Genomic DNA, 22,225 nt, shown 5'->3' on the forward strand with positions numbered 1-22,225 from the left:
GAGTGAAGAATGGAAAGCTTCAGACACCTACAGATAGTCAGCTTGTACGACTATCAAAAGTGACTCACAAGAAATTTGGGAATACCTGTTTTCTGAATATGACCTACTTCTCTGCTGAAAGGGTGATCTCATCATACCTCTAGTATATCTCTTGCTCCACTTTCCTTGAGGTCAAGAAGTTATTTGCTTTCCCTCTAGCCTCTGCCTGCAGAAACTGTCTATACTGCTAGCACAACCATCTGTAAATATTAATGGATGTATAAATACATACTCTGGAATGCTAATATTACTCTAATTCAGATGACTTCTATTTTGCTGTGTCAACATGGACCAAGTAGATACCATTTGCAGGGACTGTCAGCACAGGAAAGCAATAGTGTGACTGTAATAGTATTAGAGCTCCTCTAAGTTTTGTCAGAAATCCAAATGATAGAGATGCCATTCTTTTTGGAGCTAAATCCAGAGCTGTGACATAAATTTCCTTAACGTGCTCACCAGAAGACCAAACCCAAATATGGCCTCGACCTTTGCAAAGCATAGCTATGAGCCAGCTAGCCTAAACTTGTTACCTGGGAAGCTACTGGAACAAATTCCTAAACCTCTCAGATTGTAAGCACTTGAAGGATAATACAGTAATAAAAAAAAGTCAATATGGATTTGTCAAGAACAGCCACATCACTCCAGTTCCCTCTTTCAGTAGGGTAACAAGGCCTAGTGGATAGGATAGAAATAGTAGATATGGTACATCTTGACTTTAATAAAGCTTGTGGCACAGTCCCTGCAACATTTTCATATGCAAATTTGGAAAATACAGATGAAGTGGTTTTATCAAGAATTTGCTTTCAAAATGGAAGGCCCTGACAAATTGGGAGGCCCTGCAAAAAGTCTCTCCCCATTAATATTCAATATAAACCTTGAATATTATGATGATGAAGTAGGGGGACAGTCCCATAAAATTTGCAGATGACAGAAAGCTGAGAAGTACAACATGCACTTCAGTGGTCAGAGGCAGAATTCTGAAATCAATATAAAGAAATTTAATAAGATGAAGTGAAAAATTCTCCAGAAAGGAAACAAAAATTAAATTCATAAATTCAAAATGAGAAAAAAACAGAGTAACTGGTTAGCTGGCCACACTGCAAGCAAGGCTCAGGGGGGTTCACATGAAATGAATCAGTGTTTGAGATGCTGTCACAGAAGAGACAAGTCTCATTCTGAAATATCATTACATACAAGACTTATTGCTAGTTAAATATTAACATGCAAGTAATTATTAATATGCTACATAGTTATTACACTCCTTGGAACAAATGGTAGAGGCTCAATGACATGTCCTGTTTTGCAAACCATCATTAAAAAAGGTTATGGATAAACCAGAGGAAAATCCCAAGTGATGAACAAAAGGGATAAGTAATCTAAAAAATTTACAGGAAAAGCTGATGAAAATATTCAGTCCAAAACAGAGAAGACTGAGACAGGACAGTATAATCATATTAAGAGACCTGAAACTGTTAGAACAGTAATCAACTGTTCTCAATGGCAGTGATCAACAAGACAAGAGGAAATTGGCTTAATTTATAACAAGAGACATTTAAATTACATATTTCAAAAACTTTTTAGCTGTCAAGGTATTTGAACACTGGATTTAGTTGTCTCTGAATGTTATGGAATTCCTGTCACTGGAGATTTTGAAGAACAGATCCAGTTAGAGAAGTATGTGTCAGGAGCAGCCCAGAAACTGTGTTTGACCTTGTTTTGGACCTAGGGAATGAAGTCAATGACCTTCTGAGGTCTCCTAACTTTTTGTTTCAGTGGAGTGCATGATTTCTTTCAGGGCTTAAAAAAACCTGCAAGCACTACCAGATATGTAGCTGTCATTTCATCAGTCAACCAAAAATTTAAAAAAGATCAGATACAGCCAGGAGAAATGTGCAGTGCCCACTTGCCAGTATCTATGATCTGTGTCACTAATGAGACTGGTTTTTATTTTGGATCAGTTTACATCATTTTCCAACTGCACATCCTGATTCCAGTCTTTGATGCATAGTCACCTGCATCTTTTAAGGACCACTAGTTCATTGATTTAAGCCTACTCCCATCTGTTCATGTTTAACTGGTCACTGCCTTGAATTGTTTGCCCAGTCACAGTAGTGCAATTTATTCAGATATAATTTAAAATTGATATAGGAGCCATATATTTTTAAATCCAGTACACCTAGTATAAACATTTATCACTCATTTGCTCTCTCTCTAGTTAAACATTAAATTAATAACATTTGAACTCATATTGAACTTCTGAACTCTCAGTTTTCAAGCAAGCTTGTCCTTAATTGACTACTGAGGACTGAACAATACTTTGTCATTCACCCCTGACATTTTTTTTTGTAGGTCAGAACCATGGTTTTGGATATTTTGTATAATAAGGACAGTGAGAATATTTCCTGAAGCTATTCACTTAAGTAGTGACCCTGCTATGGCAGAAATGAAAATGGCTATTCAAAGTCTCTCATTTGGAAAAAATAAAAGGAAAATCTTGAAAAGGAAACAACGGCAGAGGATGAGTGATGGGAAAACACTGACTGCTCTTATTTGTAAGAGTACTTGTTAAGTTGATGCAGAGTGAGCACTGAAGATACGTCCTTTGGGAACGGAGTGTTAAAGAGACCTCCACTTTGAATACCCAGAAAAATCAGGGTACAGTCTGTTGATATGAATAAGTGCCTTGCTGATTATGGAAAATTAAACAAATATACTGTATCATAGATAGATAGATATCAAGGTAATAATAATTTATGTTCGACAGATCATTCCAGGGGGTTAGGATTCATAGGCTATTGAAATGTTCCTTCCTATTTCCTTAAAAATACATTATTTTAGAGAAATCTACTGTGCCCTTAAACTCTTATCTCAGAACCCCTTAGATGATCACTGAGATCAATGAATGTATGAAATTTTACAGATACCTCAGGAGGGTTATCCCCTAACCAGTGTTACTCAACATTTTCATCCCATGCTTCACTTCAGTCAATAAGTAACACTCCCAATGCACTATATGGCACTGCACTGCATCCCAGGATGAAGCTCCCACAAAATGTAGTTCTGCACCTCTCATTTGCTTTAAAACTACAGGGATGAGATATGCAGCCTCAGGCAAAATAGGGCTGTTATTGCATACCTGCGTATTGCAGAGGTATTTTTCTGCTACACCTCTTTGTATCTTCTCTGCAAGACATCATTTGTATTGTCTTACATCCTGCAGTTAATGACTTGTTTGTTAAAAGTTTGAGAATTCCTGCTTTAAAGAGGATTTATCTTCATCTGGCTTGGCTAGCAGAAGCTGGGCCAGCTCTGGGTTGCTAGGCATCATATCAGATGGGGGCACAAATCTATAATGATGTGCAATGCGGCATGTGATTTGTATTTTCCTGCCTGTATTCACAGTCGCTTAAATCTTAGTTTATACAAACTATGAAATATATAAAGGAATCATTGAGTAAGAAAGTTGGCCATATAATTTTGCTGTTGTGCAAGTACATGTTAGCAGACCTAGACAGCTCCTTTGTATTTTAAGGAATCAGATCAAAACAGAAAGTAATCATTTATTTTTAACAAGCAAGTAATCATTGCCTAATTCGACACAATATTTAAGCACAGGCTTAGCCTCTATTGAAAATTAGATTATTTCCATTTGGAAAAGGGGAAAGAAGTCCACTTACCTACAGACCCAATATAGGAAATCCATAAATATCCAACAGAAGACTGTTTCTCGTCACAGGTGTTTATGTATAGACGAATGTCTTCAATTTTAGCCAACCAAGTTTCAAAATTTGGTATGACTGAATGTGAAACTGATTGTGAAATGTGAGTGTGAATGTGAAAATCTTAATACTATAAAAAGACTATAATCACTGCAATAAAAATGTAAACCAATGTCTATGAAGTTTTATCAGTAAATGAGGGCTAAGATCTTTTGAACTTCTCTCTAGATTTCCCAGTGAGATAGCTAAAATTCAACATTTGGCTGCTTTACAAACACTGGAAATGTACACAAACCTTCCAAACATCTTCCCCAATGTCACCAAGATAAAAAGTATTTAAAAAAACACTGAAGAAAATAACAAGAAGTCAGGTATGTCAGGCTTTTCTGGATGAATAGTAGGGCTGGTTATTCAAGGTGGTGGAGCAAACTGAGGTAAGTAACATTGAAGACAGCAAAAAATGTTGAAAGTGAACAAGAAGTCTTGTTCTGCCTAAATATCAGTGTCTGCTCAATTTCACTGACAATAAGATATTCATTATTCCAGTTGTGTTTGCTGGATAATGATTGGAAAGAAATTACATCAGGGATAATAGTAATTTATAACCTCCACATTCCAACTGTGACTGCAGTTTAACAAAAATGCTTCAAAATCTTGCATATCTGAAGAGAAAAACGAGTCCTTTGCTGTTGTTTATTGCCTATCTACAGACTTCTTGCTGCACCCTCTTCCTTTGGGCTTTCAAGACACCACGCTTTAGTAAAAACAGAACAAAAACCCAGAAAACTCCTTTACAACTCTAGAAAAAAAAATATATTGTGGAGGTAGTTCTGAGAGCTACAAACCGTCACCCTGTTTACACATTACATATCTTTCCATCTACCCATATTTGTTTGTGATACCTACTCAAATACATGCTCTCCCTAGCAAAGGCTGCTTGTCTCCTCACATGCTCAGTGCTGTTTGTGCAGTGTCTTGACAACAAGATATCATCTGCTATCATCTGGAGGTACCAAGTGTAGAAAATATACCCTCTGCAACTAAACTAACCATTTAAGTCAAGATTTGGGGGAGCTTATCTTAAGATTTGAGGTTACCCTTGCAAAAAAAAAAAAATATATATATATAGATCTTACCAGGTGTTGTGGTTTAACCAGGCTTCTTTCAGGGCAAACACCCTGAAAAGGAAACAGATAAAGGAGCTTGGTTTTCTGAGACACTAAAAAATGTTGAATTATCTCCTTACATTCCTCACATTGTTTTATGTGAGAAGACAGGAAACTACAGGCTGTGCTGAATGTGAGAGTAACTACATGCAATCACCTACAGGCTAAAAACAAAACTCTCAGCTACTGCTCCAGGAAAAGCAGTGGTGGCAGTGGCCCTGGTTTTTTAGGGAGCATGGTCATGTCTGGGCATACCTGCTATGATCCAAGAGCCCCTGTCACTCTGGCTCCCCAGGATGTGGGATGAGACAAGCCCAGCTGTTTCCTGGATCCTGGTTGGGGGCCATCCTCTCTGCTGGGAGGAAGCTGTGGCCATGTGGACCTGGCATCCAGAAAGTGAGCTGTGGAACCACTGCACTGCCCAGGCAGGGGACCCGGGGTCTTCATCATGGATTTCAGTGCATCAAATGGAAATCTATAGCATTTTGGCATCCAGGGAAATATCCTGTCTGGCACCTGGCTGCTGAATTTCTGCCTTAAGCTGGTATCCTTAAATATTCCTAATCCAGGTTAGTTGGCCTTCTTTCATAGTGTTAAACAACAGAACGCAAACCTGGGATTCTTGGTTTGGCAAATAAAAACTCACTCACATACAATGCATGAAGAACAAAGGCCTGACTTCAAAAAGCATTAATAATACCAAATGCCCAATGTGATTGACATGTAAATTACACAGAAATCAGGCACTGAGAACTTTCTTTGGTATTCAGTAGGCATTTGATAAAATAAATCACAGCATACCAGATTTCCTTATTCTGTTTAACTGACGTCATTGCCTCAGCTAACTGGATTTTCTCTACTTTCCAAGCCTGACTGTGGAAAAAAAATGTGTGAAAATTGATTAGATTAGAAAAACTTGCATGAAATAAATAATTGACAGAAACAAACTGAACAAGAAAGGTAACACCTTAGACACTTTTTCTGTTGGGTAGCAAAATGAGAAAGACGGAGTATCATTTCATAAAAGGAATTATCTTTACAAACAAAATCATTGTTTTCTGAAGAGCAAATGACACAATGGACACATGGCAAACTGGTATAAGAAACTATGAAATCCATAACTGAAGCAGATGCTGTTTTAGGAAAATCAAAGATTCTTTTAAAATTTAATTAATAGTTAGCACTAAGTACTTGCTCCTTTGTAATTTTAAATAATTTATTAAAATGCATTTAATAATTTATTAATGATAATTAGTGATGATGTTTATTTCTACCCAAACATATTGTATTTTTTTTCTTGCTGCAGTGGAAAGACCAATTCACTCTTTTAGGATTTTGTCTAAGTTAAAATATTATCTCATTAAAATAAAAGAATCTGATTGACTAAATGGGAATTAGAGCAGATATGTAGGAGCAGAGGTCCAGATATACAAAGCTGTTGAGGAATCAAGCTGCTATTGAAACACATTCAGTGAAGGCTGCATATAAAATTGGAACCATATAGGTCATTTTGGGGAAGTTAACAAAAAGTCTAAGTTATGCTAACAACCCAGCTGAAGTGCTAAAAAAAATCAAGCAGTCAAATTTTAAAAAGACATAAAAACAGACAATAACTCATTCAAGTCCTGTCAGCTCCAACTCATTTAATTGGAAAAACTCCCAGACACTAACAGAAATTGTATCCATTCCTAACATAGGTGCTATGGAAAAATGACATTTGGGAGCTGCCAAACAAGAAAATTGCTATTCCTGACATTGAAAAATGCATGAGACCTTGTATATGTAAAGGCTCTTGTTAATCAGTGGAAAACCAGCACCACTGCTTAACTAATCAGTTACTATTAGCAGTCTTGTTTTGCAAAGAAAATAATTATGAAGAAATATAACCTTTGATATAAATTGCACTAAGAAAGCAAGCTGGCTCTTTGGCCAGTATGTATATAAAAAGATTGGTGTCTTCTAACAAAATTCTAACTCAAAGCCTGCAGGTTTTTTTTCTGTTAGACAGTAAAAGTACATGGCATGTCTTTACTTGTTTTCCTAAACTTTTTTCAGATAGATTTACTTTTTTTTTTTAACTGTTGCAGAATGAATACATCTCTTTCACAAGTTTTATTTAGAAAAGCAAAACATTCATTTTCTTCACTCTTTTACAGAAACACCTCAACAGGGTATTCAGATGATCAGTTGTAGGTACATACTTCAGGTGTAATATCTACATATTTTCATAGGAATCTAAGATCTAGCAGTCATGCAGAGCAGGCAGTTTCAGTCAGAGTGACTGTGACTGTTCCTAGGGCAGACAGATGTAGAAGGTTGCCTGTTAGAAACCTCAGTGTCTGTCTTGTAGGAAGAAGAGGTGGGTTAACATCTACTAAAGGCAATGGGGGTACTGTCTTCACCTTCATGAGAGCAGCAGAGAGGCCAGAATGTTCTCCATAAGAAGACTTCTGCTTTGAAACCAATAAAAATTCCCATTAAGGACTTGCTCTAGTGAATTCATAATTACTGGCAAGAATTTGTTAATACCATGATGATAAGCCATGTCATATGGACAGTATCATTTACTAATGAAATATCACCTCTTTGCAACTTTATTACCCTCTCCTAATAATTAATCATTGGAATAGGTTACAAAGTGGCAGACTTTAATATTAATGTAATATTTAGATGCTTATCATCCATACTTGATAAGTGTGATAAGGTTATAGCACAACTCCCTAATATTAATTTCCACAAAATAGGAGTTATCTCCTCATTGCACTTTAGCCAGGATTTGCTTTATGTCTTTGATTATGTAGTAGTTACAGTTATTGTCATATCATGCCAAATTTATCAAGCTGGGGAAATTTTCTGACCAATCACACATAAAAACATCTCACTTCTTTACAGTTTGATGTGCAAAGGCTAGTTTATCTTTTTTAAACTAAAAAAAACCCCAAACATAGTGAGGACTTAATTTGGCTAATGAAAAGAGCACAGCTGTGATAGCTCTGATGGACTATGTTGGAAAGAGTGGTAAAGTTTAGTGAGGAACAGGCAGATTGCAAAAACTCTTGTAGAGCTTTTCTGAGGACTGTCTCAGTGAGAACAGTCCAGGTTGGACTTTTCCACCTGTCCCCAATTCTCTAAGTCCTGCAGGCTCCTTCACTGCAGACCCTTGGACTCAGATGAACCATCTGGCAAATTCCTCCTCCTTCTCATCCCCAACTAACCCATGCCATGCACACCCTGGATGCATAAACATGGGAGTCTAGTGGTGTTTGTAGACCCCTTAAGTCTCTCAGCACTAAATGAGCTGGACCTCTATGGGCACAGATTTCCCTCTGCTCTGTGTCATATGTGCCATTTCTCTGGGTGTCTTGAATACTCCAGAGCATCTCAAGCAGCACTAGATGTGTATGTGTAGGCAACTGAGTCATGCCCATGGCGCAGCAAGCAGCCTTTCAGAAGATGCTGTCTCACTATGATCATCATGCACAAAACCCTTCTGGAAGGAGGGTGGGGAAGGACATGGGGTCATGTACAGTTTAGGTATCTACATAATGGCAAATGGGCAACCTGCTCTCCAAGGGGAAAATCCAAAAAGAAATCAGTCATCCTTGCAGTTTTGAGGGCCTGTAGGCCTTGGCCAGCGGATGCCTGCAGCACCAGCTTGGGGTCTCAGGCCTGGGGCTTTTCAATGCCAGATTTTGAGAGTCCAGGACAGTAATGGCAAAGTTTTCTCAGAATTTGTGTAGCAAATGGTCATCTCAGGCACCCCCAGATGCTGAGCAAAGCTGTGATAGGCAAGGTGGATACAGGACTGGCTGATAATCATATTACTTCTGGTGGCCTTGTCACTGGGCCCTCACCAGAAACATTAACTGTCAGCAAAGCAGCCCAAGAAGTGATGAATATGCTGGTTTCAAGGCAGATCTGGGTTGCCTGCAGACCCCAGTGTCGATATTTAGCCAGCAGGATCAGAAGAGGAACTCACTACAGGTGAAAGCCAAATCACTGGGGTAAGTGCTGCAACCATACATCCACTCATACAGCCCTGTGTGGTCGCATACCACAGCTCTGGGTTGACAGCTGTCCTTAGAGCTGGAGAAATGTTGAAGTGTGCCACGGCTCCCAGCTGGCCTTCGTGAATGCACGGAGCAACCAATGCGTCACCACACCCTAACCTTGGAAAGGGCAGGAGGAAGTCTGCAGGATTCACCACCAGACATATACAGGAAATTGCTTCTGGAAATTCCAGTTTCCAGACACCGGAATCACTCCCAGAAACCCCAGCACAGACACAGCCTGCTTGTACTGAGATGTGAGAGCTGGGTCAGGGTGCCAGTGCTGTCTACTGTGTAATGCTCCTCTAAAAAAGCAGAAGGCCCTGCAGGACTGCTGCGTGGGTATAGTTCAGACATTCCTGCTGATGCAGGCATACATTCGTCATTGGATCATGAACATTGCCAGAAGGGTTTCTTAGAAAATGTTCCCAGGGCTGGGTGCTACGCGAGTTTTCCTGTTGTATCAACTGCTGCACTCTCACAGCTCCCAATTCCATCATGAATACTCTTGAGGGGAGTCACAACACAATTCTGAGCAAATTAGGCCTTCTGAGTGTTGCACCAGGCACTTTATAGTGTGATTGCAACGTCTTTGTCCTGGTCATTGTTGTATTCACTTATAAAAATTGCTAGAAATGTTGGAGATGTATAACTAGGCTTTGCACCACCAAACCGAACCATTCAGAAATTTGTGAGACTCTCTTAGGGTCACAGGAAAACCTGAGGTAAAGAGCAGGTCTATTATTGCCACTCAGATGGTTTAGCCCACGTGTTTGCTGCAAAATAGGAAACTTATCATCTCATGCAAAAGTCTGGTACAAGCTCTGTGACCATACAGAAAAAAGTACTAGGTACATTGGGCAAAGTATACAGAGAAAACAGTCTTATTTGACAGCATGGGGGCTGAAGCATTTCTACAAGATGGAAAAAAAAAGGATCCCTGAGTCTCAAGAAGTCTTTCTGTATTTTGTTTTCATAACTTTTAATGTCAAATGCAGATACATTCTTGGCAGCAAAGGCAAGAATCACCTCAGCCCAGTGGTCCAACCAGTAGGTTAGACAGCCCAGGTTTTGTGTCACATTCCTACCCAGTGAAATCGTATTTTGAATCACATTGCTGAAGTGATAAAACATGCATATCTGGGTGATTCAATCTAAAATGGAGTTGAGTTTACTTCCTAGATGAGAGGTCTAGAAACCAGGCTATTATATAAAATTTGAGGAAGGAGGAAAGGCAATGCCTCTTTCTCATGTCAGCTTTTAAAAGAAAATGGTGTGGAAGCTGGTAGGGGACTTTGATCTTCACGGAGTAGTAGGCAGCCTTTGAAAACCTGTCACAAGCTGTAAGAGAACTGGTGATGTCAGAAATTGCTGCAGTAGTCACAGTAGAGAGATGAGGACAAGGAATCTGTGGAGAATGGATGACTAAAAGGCAAAGTGGGGAAAAGAGGCTGACAAAAATAAAGATAGGGAAGGGTCATGGGGTTATGGATAAGTAAACTGAAGGAAAGAAACTAGAGGGCTGAAAATATCCATGCAGGAAAGCTGCTTTTAGGGTGTGAAGCCCAGGCAAACAGACTTAGATTAGATGAACACAAAGACTGAGACTGGCATGGGGCATGCAGAAGGCAGGACTGCAATGTATCTGAACAGAAATGATCACATAGATGTGAGAAAGGCAGATATGGTTACGCACACTCCTCTCCAGAACTGGGAGTGGAGCCCAAGGCTCCTGGCATTGGTCACTCATCCAGCGCAAGGTGGACACTCAGGGGGAAACTATGCCATCCTATATTCTGCTTATTCCCATAAAAATGATCCCCTGCTACTGCTATCAGCTGCTCCCAGAGCTTGAGTGGTAGAGCTCTCTGCAATCATTCCTAAAGCTTTACCCTGCAGGATGCTTGTTCTCTGAAAAACATAGAAGCATAGAATCACAGAATCATAGAATAGAATAGAATCATAGAATCGTTTAGGTTGGAAAAGACCTTTAAGATCATCCAGTCCAACCATTAACCTAACTTTACTAAGTCCACCATTAAACCAATTAAGGGTAGAGTAGCAACCCCATGCCTCCTGGCTTGGTGGCTGGATTATTTATAATGAAAGTAAAACTAGGAATCATTAAGATTGGAAAGGACCTCTAAGATCATCATTCCAATCATCAACCCAACACCACCATGCCCACTAAACCAGGCCACAAAGTGCCATGTCTACCCATTTTTTCAATACTTCCAGGGATGGTGACTCCACCACCTCTCTGGGCAGCCTGTTCCACAGCTTGACTACCCTTTCTGTGAAGAAATTTTTCCTAATATCCAATCTAAACCTTCCCTGGTGCAGCTTGAACCCATTTCCTCTCGTCCTATCGCTAACTACATGGGAGAAGAGACCAACACCCACCTCCTTTCAGGTAGTTGTAGAGAGCAATAAGGTCACCCCTCAGCCTCCTCTTCTCTAGGCTAAACAACCCCAGTTCCCTCAGCTGCTCCTCATAAGGCCTGTGCTCCAGATCCTTCATCAGCTTCGTTGCCCTGTCTCTGAACACGCTTCAGCACCTCAATGTCTTTCTTGTATTGAGGGGCCCAAAACTGGACACAGTATTCCAGGTGTGGCCTCACCAGCGCTGACTACAAGGGGACAATCACCTCCCTGCTCCTGCTGGCCACACTAGTCCCGTTCCAAGCCAGGATGCTGTTGGCCTTCTTGGCCACCTGGGCACACTGCTGGCTCATGTTCAGCCGGCTATCTACCAACACCCCCAGGTCCTTTTCAGCCAGGCAGCTTTCCAGCCACTCTTCCCCAAGCCTGTAGCATTGCATGGGCTTGTTGTGACCCAAGTGCAGGACCCGGCACTTGGCCTTGTTAAACCTCATACAGTTGGCCTTGGCCCATCGATCCAGCCTGTCCAGGTCCCTCTGCAGGGCCATCCTACCCTCCAGCAGATCAACACTCCCACCCAACTTGGTGTCATCTGCAAACTTACAGAGGGCGTACTCAATCCCCTCATCTAGATCACTGATAAAGATATAGAAAAAGACTGGCCCCAAAACGGAGCCCTAGGGAACACCACTCGTGACTGGCTGCCACCTGGACTTAACTCCTTTCACCACTACTCTCTGGGCTCGGCCACCCAACCAGTTTTTTACCCAGCGAAGACTATGGCCGTCCAAGCCATGAGCTGCCAGCTTCCCAAGGAGAATGCTATGGGAGACTGTGTGAAAGGCTTTGCTAAAGTCCAGGTAGATGACGTCCACAGCCTTTCCTTTATCCACCAGGCGGGTCACCAGGTCATAAAAGGAGATCAGGTTGGTCAAGCAGGACATGCCTTTCATGAACCCATGCTGGTTCTGGTTCATGAAACCATTCTGGGTTTTGGAAGTAAAACACAAGCAGTGCTCATGGTGGTGGTGTTTGTGTGTGGAATACTTGACCGTGGAATTTTAATTTTCTTTTTTTCTTTTGCTGTGCAATAAATATTATATGGATGTAATTACTGTCTGTGGAGTTAATAATTGCCTCGCATATCCAAGCAAGTCAATTTGCTCAAGAAAAGGTCAGGAAACAGGCTGTAGTGTTACTTTTTCTGCCTTCTGACTTTGAACAGCAAACACTGTAAGATTTCTGTAGATCTCATTAAGCTTCCAAATTCAAATCTACATTTTTTAAAAGGTGGATTTTCACAGGCAAGGCTATGAACTTTCTAATTAACCTGCACACACATACATGCAGAGGAGAGGATGGCAATATTTACCAAAATCAATGTGATTACAGTCCAATTTGTATTTCTATTATAAAACTGTTTCCTTAATCCAGACACAAATAAACCTCTGCTGACCAATTTTATCATCTCAACTCCACACAAGGAAAAATCTTTTTTTCCTACCAATAAATAAGAACAGTTTTAAGAGGGGTCCAACGTGTCAAGTGGCAAGCAAAGACAACCCTTATTTACTCATGCTGAGTGCTTTCATTCTAGCAATAAGTAATAATAATGGGAAAAAAAATAAAGTCATATTTTAATAACTTTACAGGTTGAGAGCTGTGTGGGGAGAGTTCTCTGGGAGTTGAGGATATTCAGTATTTCATAGGACTACCAGACTTAACAAATAAGATCATTCTTATTTTGACATGGGGAAACTGCTTTGTTTCTACATGGGGATACTGGTTCGTTTACTTTCCTTAACAAGTAAGATAGATGACTCTTATTTTGATATGGTGATACTGCTTTATTCCTACCTCCTGCCCTACTCCTGCTTTGCTATGGCTTGCACTTCCCAAGCTCTCAGTGCTCAGAGCCACAAGCCGAGCTGTCAGGCTCCCCATACAGTTTAGGTGCTGCAGGGAGCCATCTGGCCAGGAGCAAAATGCCAAGGAGAGGGGAGGAGAAAGGGGCAGCCTAGGTGAGGAAAATGGTGGAGCCAGTTGATTGATAGGGATCCTCTGCTCACAGTCCTAAAACAAAAGCCCTTAACTTCAGTCACACGTAAAATCATCTGCTGAGACAGTTCAAGCCCTGGCAACCAAACCACATATGACACTTATCTGATGGTCATCATGATGATATTGGATATACTGATAGTATCAACAGACGAGGAGAAGGCTGAGGTACTCAACAACTTCTTTGCCTCGGACTTCACCGGCAACTTCTCTCTTCACCCCTCCCGAATCAATGGACCACAAGATGGGGACCAGGGGGGTAAAGCCCCTCCCACTGTAAAAGAAGATCAGGCTCATGACCCCCTGAGGAACCTGCATGTACACAAGTCTATGGGATCTGATGAGATGCATCCCAGAGTCCTAAGGGAATTGGCTGATGTAGTTGCAAAACCACTCTCCATGATATTTGAAAAGTCATGGCAGTCAGGTAAAGTCCCTGCTGACTGGAAGAAGGGGAATGTTGTGCCCAGTTTTAAAAAGGGAAGAAAGGAGGACCCTGGGAACTACCAACCTGTCAGCCTCATCTCTGTGGCTGGGAAGATCATGGAACAGATCCTCCTAGAAGCTATGCTCAAGCCCATGGAAGACAGGGGGGTGCTTCAAGACAGCCAGCACAGATTCACCAAGGGCAAGTCCTGTCTGACCAACCTAGTGGCTTTCATGAAGGAGTGACTCCATCAGTGGACAAGGGAAAAGCAATGGATGTCATCTGTTTGGACTTCTGTAAAGCCTTCAACACAGTCCCCCACAGCATCCTTCTCTCTGAATTGGAGAGATATGGATTTGATGGGTGGACTGTTAGGTGGATAAAGAATTGGCTGGATGGTTGCATCCAGAGGGTTGTGGTCAATGGCTCGATGTCCACATGGAGACCAGTGACATGTGGACTCCCTCAGGCGTCCGTACTGGGACTGGTGCTGTTTAATGTCTTCATCAATGACAAAGACAGTGGAATCAAGTGCACCCTCAGCAAGTTTGCAGATGACACCAAGCTGAGTGGTGTGGTTGACATGCCAGGAGGATGAGATGTCATCCAAAGGGACCTGGACAAGCTGGAGAGGTGGGCCTGTGTGAACCTCATGAGGTTCAACAGGGCCAAGTGCAAGGTCCTGCACCTGGGACAGGGCAACCCCCGAGATCAATACAGGCTGGGGGATGAAGGGATTGAGAGCAGCCCTGTGGAGAAGGACTTGGGGGTCCTGGTGGATGAAAAGCTGGACATGAGCCAACGATGTGCTCTTGCAGCCCAGAAAGCCAACCGTATCCTGGGCTGCATCAGAAGAAGCATGGCCAGAAGGTTGAGGGAGGTGATTCTCCCCCTCTAGTCTGCTCTGGTAAGACCTCACCTGGAGTACTGCTTCCAGCTCTGGGGCCCTCAGCACAAGAAGGACATGGACCTGCTGGAGCAGGTCCAGAGGAGGGCCAGAAAAATGATTCGAGGGCTGGAGCACCTCTCCTACGAGGACAGGCTGAGGGAGTTGGGGCTGTTCAGCCTGGAGAAGAGAAGGCTGCGAGGAAACCTTATTGCAGCCTTTCAGTACTTAAAGGGGGCCTATAGGAAGGATAGGGGCAATCTTTTTAACAAGGCCTCTTGTGACAGGACAAGAAATAATGGATCTAAACTAAAGAAGAATAGATTTAGACTAGACATAAGGAAGAAATTTTTTACAATGAGGGTGGTCAAGCACTGGAACAGGTTGCCCAGAGAGGTAGTGGAGGCCTCATCCCTAGAAACATTGAAGGTCAGGTTGGATGGGGCTCTGAGCAACCTGATCTGGTTAAAGCTGTCCCTGCTCATTGCAGGGGGCTGGTCTAGATGACCTCTAAATGTCCCTTACAACCCAAAGCATTCTATGATTCTATGATTCTATGATATTGCTCTGTTCTTCCTCTGCCAATTAGGACTGTCAACTCCATCTCCATCCAAAAGGTCAGCTAAGCTTGGAGGTTACCAACAGGACTCGGTAGGCAGGCAAAACAAGCAAGAACAAGTGGACACAGCCAGAGCATGAAGTTGTAGGATGACATCCTGCCCCTCTTCCTCAAACCCCAGGGATGTCACTAGAGAGGAGTAGGACATGACCAGCCCAGTGGCAGCAGGCTGGCCCCAGCTGTGGGACTATCAGCACAGACCTCGCCTTGCTGATATGCGTTGTTTGACATACACAGCTCTGTCCTTCCTGCCACATCCCCCATCAAAGGCATCACCTTCCCTGTGTGGCCACAGCCACAGGGAGGGTTTTGCCACCTTCTCCTGCCCCTGAACAGGTACCACCTATGTTCCTAACACATGCCATGGGAAATGGGATTAAAAAGGGAAAAGAGAGGAAGGCTACAAACCCCTAGAAACCTCTAGATATTTTCCTCTCTGTAGCAAATTTACATTTTCTTGATATGTTCACTTCTGGGAATCTTCTGGGCCTCAGTTTGACCTTGGTCTCTGAGCAATTAGTCAGCAGTGAAACATCTTTGCTGCTTTAGTCAGCTTTACAGACACTGAAGGGGGGAAACTTAGTCACCTTCAGGAAGAGCAGAAGCTCAGCTGCAGATTTGGAAATGCCAGCATTAGCCTTAGGCACCTAAATAGGTATCGGGATCTGATCCTCAATTGCAGTTCTTTCCTCATAATAATAAATACAGCTGTAGCTTCACCCTGCAGTCACATGGAATGGCTGTCACTGAAATGAACACACTCACAAGCTCCAAGGGAGTTGTGATTACCAGTGACTTTAAAAAGGCATTTCTAATAACCACATCCTAGTTTTCAAGACCCAAAGTTAGAAGGAAGAAAACATCCATTTCATGGTAGCATATGGTTGTTCATGAAGATACAGCTCTTCTGTTTGCTTTGAGATCTTTGTCATGGAAGTCATAACATGCACTTTTCTTGCAGTAATGGCATACCATGAAATTCAATCTAGTATCTTGTGGAGGATCAGATTAAAGATCTACTATCTGTGGGATTTAAGTTATATTATTATGATGATGTTAAATGTGATAACAAAGTAGATATAAAATTAAATAGCAGGCTTTGCAATAGAAAACAAATCAGGCTTAATTACATTGCAATTCTTTAGTGTCAGAACAGCAAAGTAATAATGCATTTACATTTTAGCTAAGGGAATTCACATTTCATGTTAAAACAGCAGCTTTATCTCCTCTGTTATTTCTTGGTTCTTCAGAGTTCAAATCACATTGCTAGTGGACTTGAATCTAGCTTTGGAGCTTCAATACATATTTTAAATAAATAAGCCATGTGTCAGTGAATAAATGACTGTGGAATATTCTACAGTACAATCAAAAGGCTGTATTTCTTCCTAGAAATGTAACATGGCATGGAAATGGCAACACACTTCAAAACAGATTCCAAGTAGCTTAGAAAATCATACCATGTGGGTTCATTTTTGCGTATCAGCTGAATATTGTGGAATTTAAATGTCCGGTCTGATTCCTCTTTGATTGTTCCAGCACTATATATTCTTCCCAGCACTATATACTCTTCATCAGGACCTAGTTGTAAAATCAACTGTGTATTTATAATTTATCAGAGTACAGAGTGAACTAGATTTCCCCATCCCAGGAAATGCAAAGTGCCTTCACTCCATTGTCTCAGTGGGAGTTGTGGAAGTTCAGTACATCACTGTATCTTGTTCTTATTGCAATCTATTTGAGGTTTTTTTGTTATTATTGTTGTTGTGTGCTTTACAAGAATAAGATAAGGTTCTAAATTCTTGTTCAAACACAGGAGAATGATAATTTTTGCTAATATCCTTGCTAATAGGGGTGCTGAAATAGCAGAAGCTAATGTGAAGTCAGACAGTCACACTTTCATAAATCATTCATGTAGTAAGCAGCTGGCGGTGCAAAAATAATAGCACCCTCACTGCTACCCAGCTGATAAAACCTTTTTGTCTTCAATGCTGAATTTTACTTGGCTCTTCATATAGTCAGATAAGACGCCTACTACCCACAGCAAAAAAGGTAAAGAGAAATAGAACCCTGAAATACATGGTTAAAAAGTCAATAATTAATTTAGTCTTATTCATTGCTATCTTTTATTGCAGTACAAAGCCTGAGTTGCTGCATTCGGTCAAAATGCACAGTAGGAGGTGGAGTGGGGGCAGAATGAGCCATAAGAAGTTCTTACAATCCACCTTGTTCATGCAAGCACAACGGCTCTCAGGTGGCAGGTGTTCACTGACTCCTCTGCAGCCCTGGAGAAGCCGCACCAGCTAGGTTTTATGAGCGTCACACAGCCAATGTGTATACACTTTCACGATGAATGTATGACCCAGTGGGCTCCAGAACCAACAGCAAGAATTTAAGCATAAATTTCTGTGCCCCATGCTGCTGTGGAGCATGAAGGATGTAATTCAGCATCTGTGCAGGAAGATGGGGTTAGGAGGGGATGGTCTTCACCTCTCCCTTCCTTGCTTTCTTTCTGATGGCAGAGCCTTGGCAAAGAAGTATGTTTGCAAAGACAGGGGAGAGGGAATAAGCCAGGGGATACAACAGCCAGACGAAGCAATAGATAAGTGTATATGAGTACCAGAAATGCAGAAACAGCAAATTATTTGTTAAATGGAATAAGACAGCAGGAAATCTTTGGTCTTCTACTTTGTTGGACATCTCCAAAAAACACTAACAAGACATCATGACAATGCTTTCTTCTTAATTCATTTGAAATTGTCCTTCATTTCAGTTAAACATAAATGCTACTCTCAGGATACAAGAGCCCCAGATACAAGGATTGGCCAGCAGGAACTGTATAAGGAAACTTCTGGGGGTTATTGAAGCAAATATTGCTGATTCAGATGTCTTTTACACCTTGTCCAGGACCTGACCCTTTTATGAAAATTAAAAGGTTCTTGTCTGTGTGGAAAACACTGACAGGCAGAAAGGGAGTGAATAGATGACCCGAAACTGTAGTCACCATCCCTCCTAATTGTGGCAGTGTATCAAATGCAAGGAAAATGCACACAAACTGATAGTCCTGTGGTCAACAAAAAATCACTGTAAACCAGCAGGGAACAATAACAACCACCCCTTTTCCCCTTCCCAGGCTGTGCTTTCTTTCTTCATGAGGTTTCACTTTCAGAAACCACTGATCAAGAAAGCCTCCAAAAAGTCATGACCCAAATGAAGAGAGGGAGGACAGGAAAGGAAAAGAACAGATGATATTTATGATTAAAAATCTCAATCACTTTAGCATAAATGATGAACTTAGGATCATTGGCAATAGAAATAGTTGACTTAACAGATGGCAGGCAGCTCCTGTCAGAGGAAACCATTCTGAGTATGAGCTTAATTGAATGGTTCAGATCTGTATAAATTAACGTGTTTTAAAACTATTCCTATTCTCAGGTGGTTTTTTTAGAATAATTTTTTACAGGTTTTCAGTCCTTTCAGTGAAATACTTGTTGTCAAAGGTCGATTCCCAATTTTCAGGTGGTTATATGTAAGAAAAATGAATGTACTGTCATCTTGTCTTCAGGAAGCAAATGCTTGCTAATGCAAGCTGTATGCTGCTTCTGATGGTCATGATCTTAAGTATGCTTCTTACAGAAATTCTCTTGTTTGAGTAGTTCCTAGGGGCAAACATCTGTCTATATGAAATTTTATTAGGTAAATAATTTGAATATGCAGTAATTGCTCCGCTTGAAGATATTGCAGTAAAAAAAAAAAAAAAAAAAAAAAAAAAATTAAGCAATGAAGTTACTCTACACTAACTCTTTTCTTGAAATTTTCAGTCTATCATGGATTGCTGTGTGTATGTGACAGGACATCAGTTCAGTCAAAAAAACTGTTATGAACACCTAAATAATTCTTAACACTAGACTGAGGCTGTGCCTCAGCATAATTTTTCATGAGAGCTGTAAACAGATGCTGCACATTACACTGACATTTGCAACAGGAGTGTGAGCAGTGAGTTCCATATATTATGGTGCAAATGGTGTGCTATTCCTGTGAGGTAAAGTGAAGGGAATCCAATACAGGTAGAAGAGCATGAATAGGACTTATTACTTAGGAAATCTAAAGCAGAGAACGGTGCGAGTCTACTTAATTCATCAAGTTTATAAGAACTCAAGAGGGTAGGGTGGTACAATGGTGAGTCCTATTCTCCGCTGCTTTATACTGTACACAAACAATCCCCAGGCTGAAAAATTCCACTGAAATGGAAAAACAATGCAAAAGCAGAGTCAAAATATCTGTCAAACACCCCAAACTTCAGCGTTGTCTCATTTCAGCACATCAGTATCTCATTTCAGACAAAGTAAATCTGAAAAATATGTCTTCACTAAATTTGTGCCCTGGCCTGGGCCTCTGCATATCTGTGAACATTTTCAAGAACTACATATCCAGCTGCAGCTGCTCTGATGTCTATTTCTGCCACTACTACATCTCAAATACTCAGTTTTCTACTATTTTTGCCAAGGTCAAAATGGCTTGAGCTAGGTATGATAGAGCAGAAAAACTGGCCTTCTGACTGTCATTTGACATCAAGAAAAGAAGCTTTTTGATTATGAAAATAGAATCATAGAATCATAGAATCATTTAGGTTGGAAAAGACCTTTAAGATCATCCAGTCCAACCATTAACCTAACATTACCAAGTCCACACTAAACCAATTAAGGGTAGACTAGACGAAACCATGTCCCAAAGTGCCACATATACCCATTTTTTGAACGCTTCCAGGGATGGTGACTCCACCACCTCTCTGGGCAGCCTGTTCCAATGCTTGACTACCACAATGCTTGAATACCACAACTCTCTGGGCTCGGCCACCCAACCAATTTTTTACTCAGAGAAGGGTACGCCTGTCCAAGCCATGAGCTGCCAGCTTCCCAAGGAGAATATTATGGGAGACTGTGTGAAAGGCTTTGCTAAAGTCGAGGTAGATGACATCCACAGCCTTTCCATCATCTACCAGGCGGGTCACCAGGTCATAAAAGGAGATCAGGTTGGTCCAGCAGGACCTGCCTTTCATGAACCCATGCTGGCTGGGCCTGATCCCCTGGTTGATCTGCACTTGCCTGTTGAGTTCACTCAAGATGAACCGCTCCATAATCTTTCCTGGCACCACAGTCAGGCTGACAGGCCTGTAGTTCCCCGAGTCCTCCTTCCGGCCCTTCTTGTAGATAGGCGTCACATTGGCAAGCCCCCAGTCATCAGGGACCTCCCCTGTTAACCAGGACTGCTGATAGATGATGGAAAGTAGCTTGGCAAGCTCCTCTGCCAGCTCCCTCAGTACTCTCGGGTGGATCCCATCCTGCCCCATAGACTTGTGAGCTTCCAGGTGGTGTAGCAGGTCATTAACTGCTTCCTCCTGGATTATGATGGCTCCATTCTGGTCCCCATCCCTGTCTTCCAGTTCAGGGGGCTGAGTACCCTGGGGATGACTGGTCTCTTTTACTTCAAGGTAATTCATATTAATTGCAGGTGATGGGCCAAATTCCCTACTGGCCTAAGGCATTCCAGTTCCATTAGCTTCAAGGCACCTGTGTGCACAACTATCAGTCATATATTTCTGAAGAAGTTATTGTGAGTTAAGTGAGAGTACTGATTTACAGCAAATGTTTTACTCTGTGGTAGCTGCCTCTGTAGCTTATTCATCTCTGTAGCTGCTTTATTTCAATAGCACTTCATTTGCTTTCAAGTGTAACTTTACATTTGTAAAAACAAATTGTAAACAAATTTCTCAAACAAATTATAAATTCATGTAAAGACTTCTGGCCCAATACGCCCCACAAAAGACTAAACACTTATTTCTTGTCGGTCTTCACCAAAATTGAATCAGATACTGTACCCAGTTGTAGTAGGGATCCACACATGCCAGTGTGAATAGCATAAGAAGAGAGTAGATGGTTGTGACATGACTCCATGTGAGCCAAAGGTGAGATTGCCTTGCTTTTTCTTTGGAGCGTGCACAATGAAAGACATCTAAAGATCGCAATGGTTCAAAAGCAAGATTTATCAAAGTGCAAAAACAATAAATAAGAACAAAATATCTCCTTTAATGGCATACACTCAGCATTACTGTGTGAGACAGATTAAATTAAAAGGTTGGAAGACGAATCTCCCTCCCCACCATGCCCTTCCAAGGGGCATCTTCCAATTTTGCTGTCTAGTCCAGTAATTTCCAGCATCTTTCTGGGCTACTGTAACTGTCACACAGTTTCCTCTGGCTCCCCAGGAAAGCCAGAGGCATTGCTTTTGGTCTGTATCCTGCTCTACAAACCAGTCCTCTGCTCCTCTTGGGATCCCACAGGTTGTCCCACTGCAGCCATCCCTTGCTGACAGTATCTCTAGCTTCTGTATTGCCCCATGCAGCCCTCTGGGAGCTGCTCCTAGTCAAGCCTACCCAGCTGCTCATGGGAAAGCCTAGACCAGTCTCCTTCTCCTTGTGGCACCAGCTACTGGACCCTCTGTGCTGTAGTCAAGACAGTGTAAGCAGTCATCCTACCTCCCTGCTGCCTAGTTACACATCCTAGCAAAACATAATATACGGAATATTTACAGTAAACTGTGCCCAAAAACAGTTCTGCCATCTGTCACAGTTGTGAATAATGAGTTCTTCGTACTTCCACAGAGTTATACAAAGATCTCCTCGTAATTGCAGATAATAATAAATTTGGACACCTGGCATTCCCCTGATGGCTGTATTAGTCCCAGTTAACAGATGGGGAAAACAGGGTGTGAAGATATTAAAGGTAGATTTTATCTCACCTAATAACAGCTATCTAAATATAAGGCACCTTGTCTACTTTACTTAGATAGGTTCTGTCTCCAGCCTACAGAAAGAGACATAGGC

This window comes from Pelecanus crispus, chromosome 1, assembly GCF_030463565.1.
Source record: "Pelecanus crispus isolate bPelCri1 chromosome 1, bPelCri1.pri, whole genome shotgun sequence".
Taxonomy (NCBI): Eukaryota; Metazoa; Chordata; class Aves; order Pelecaniformes; family Pelecanidae; genus Pelecanus; species Pelecanus crispus.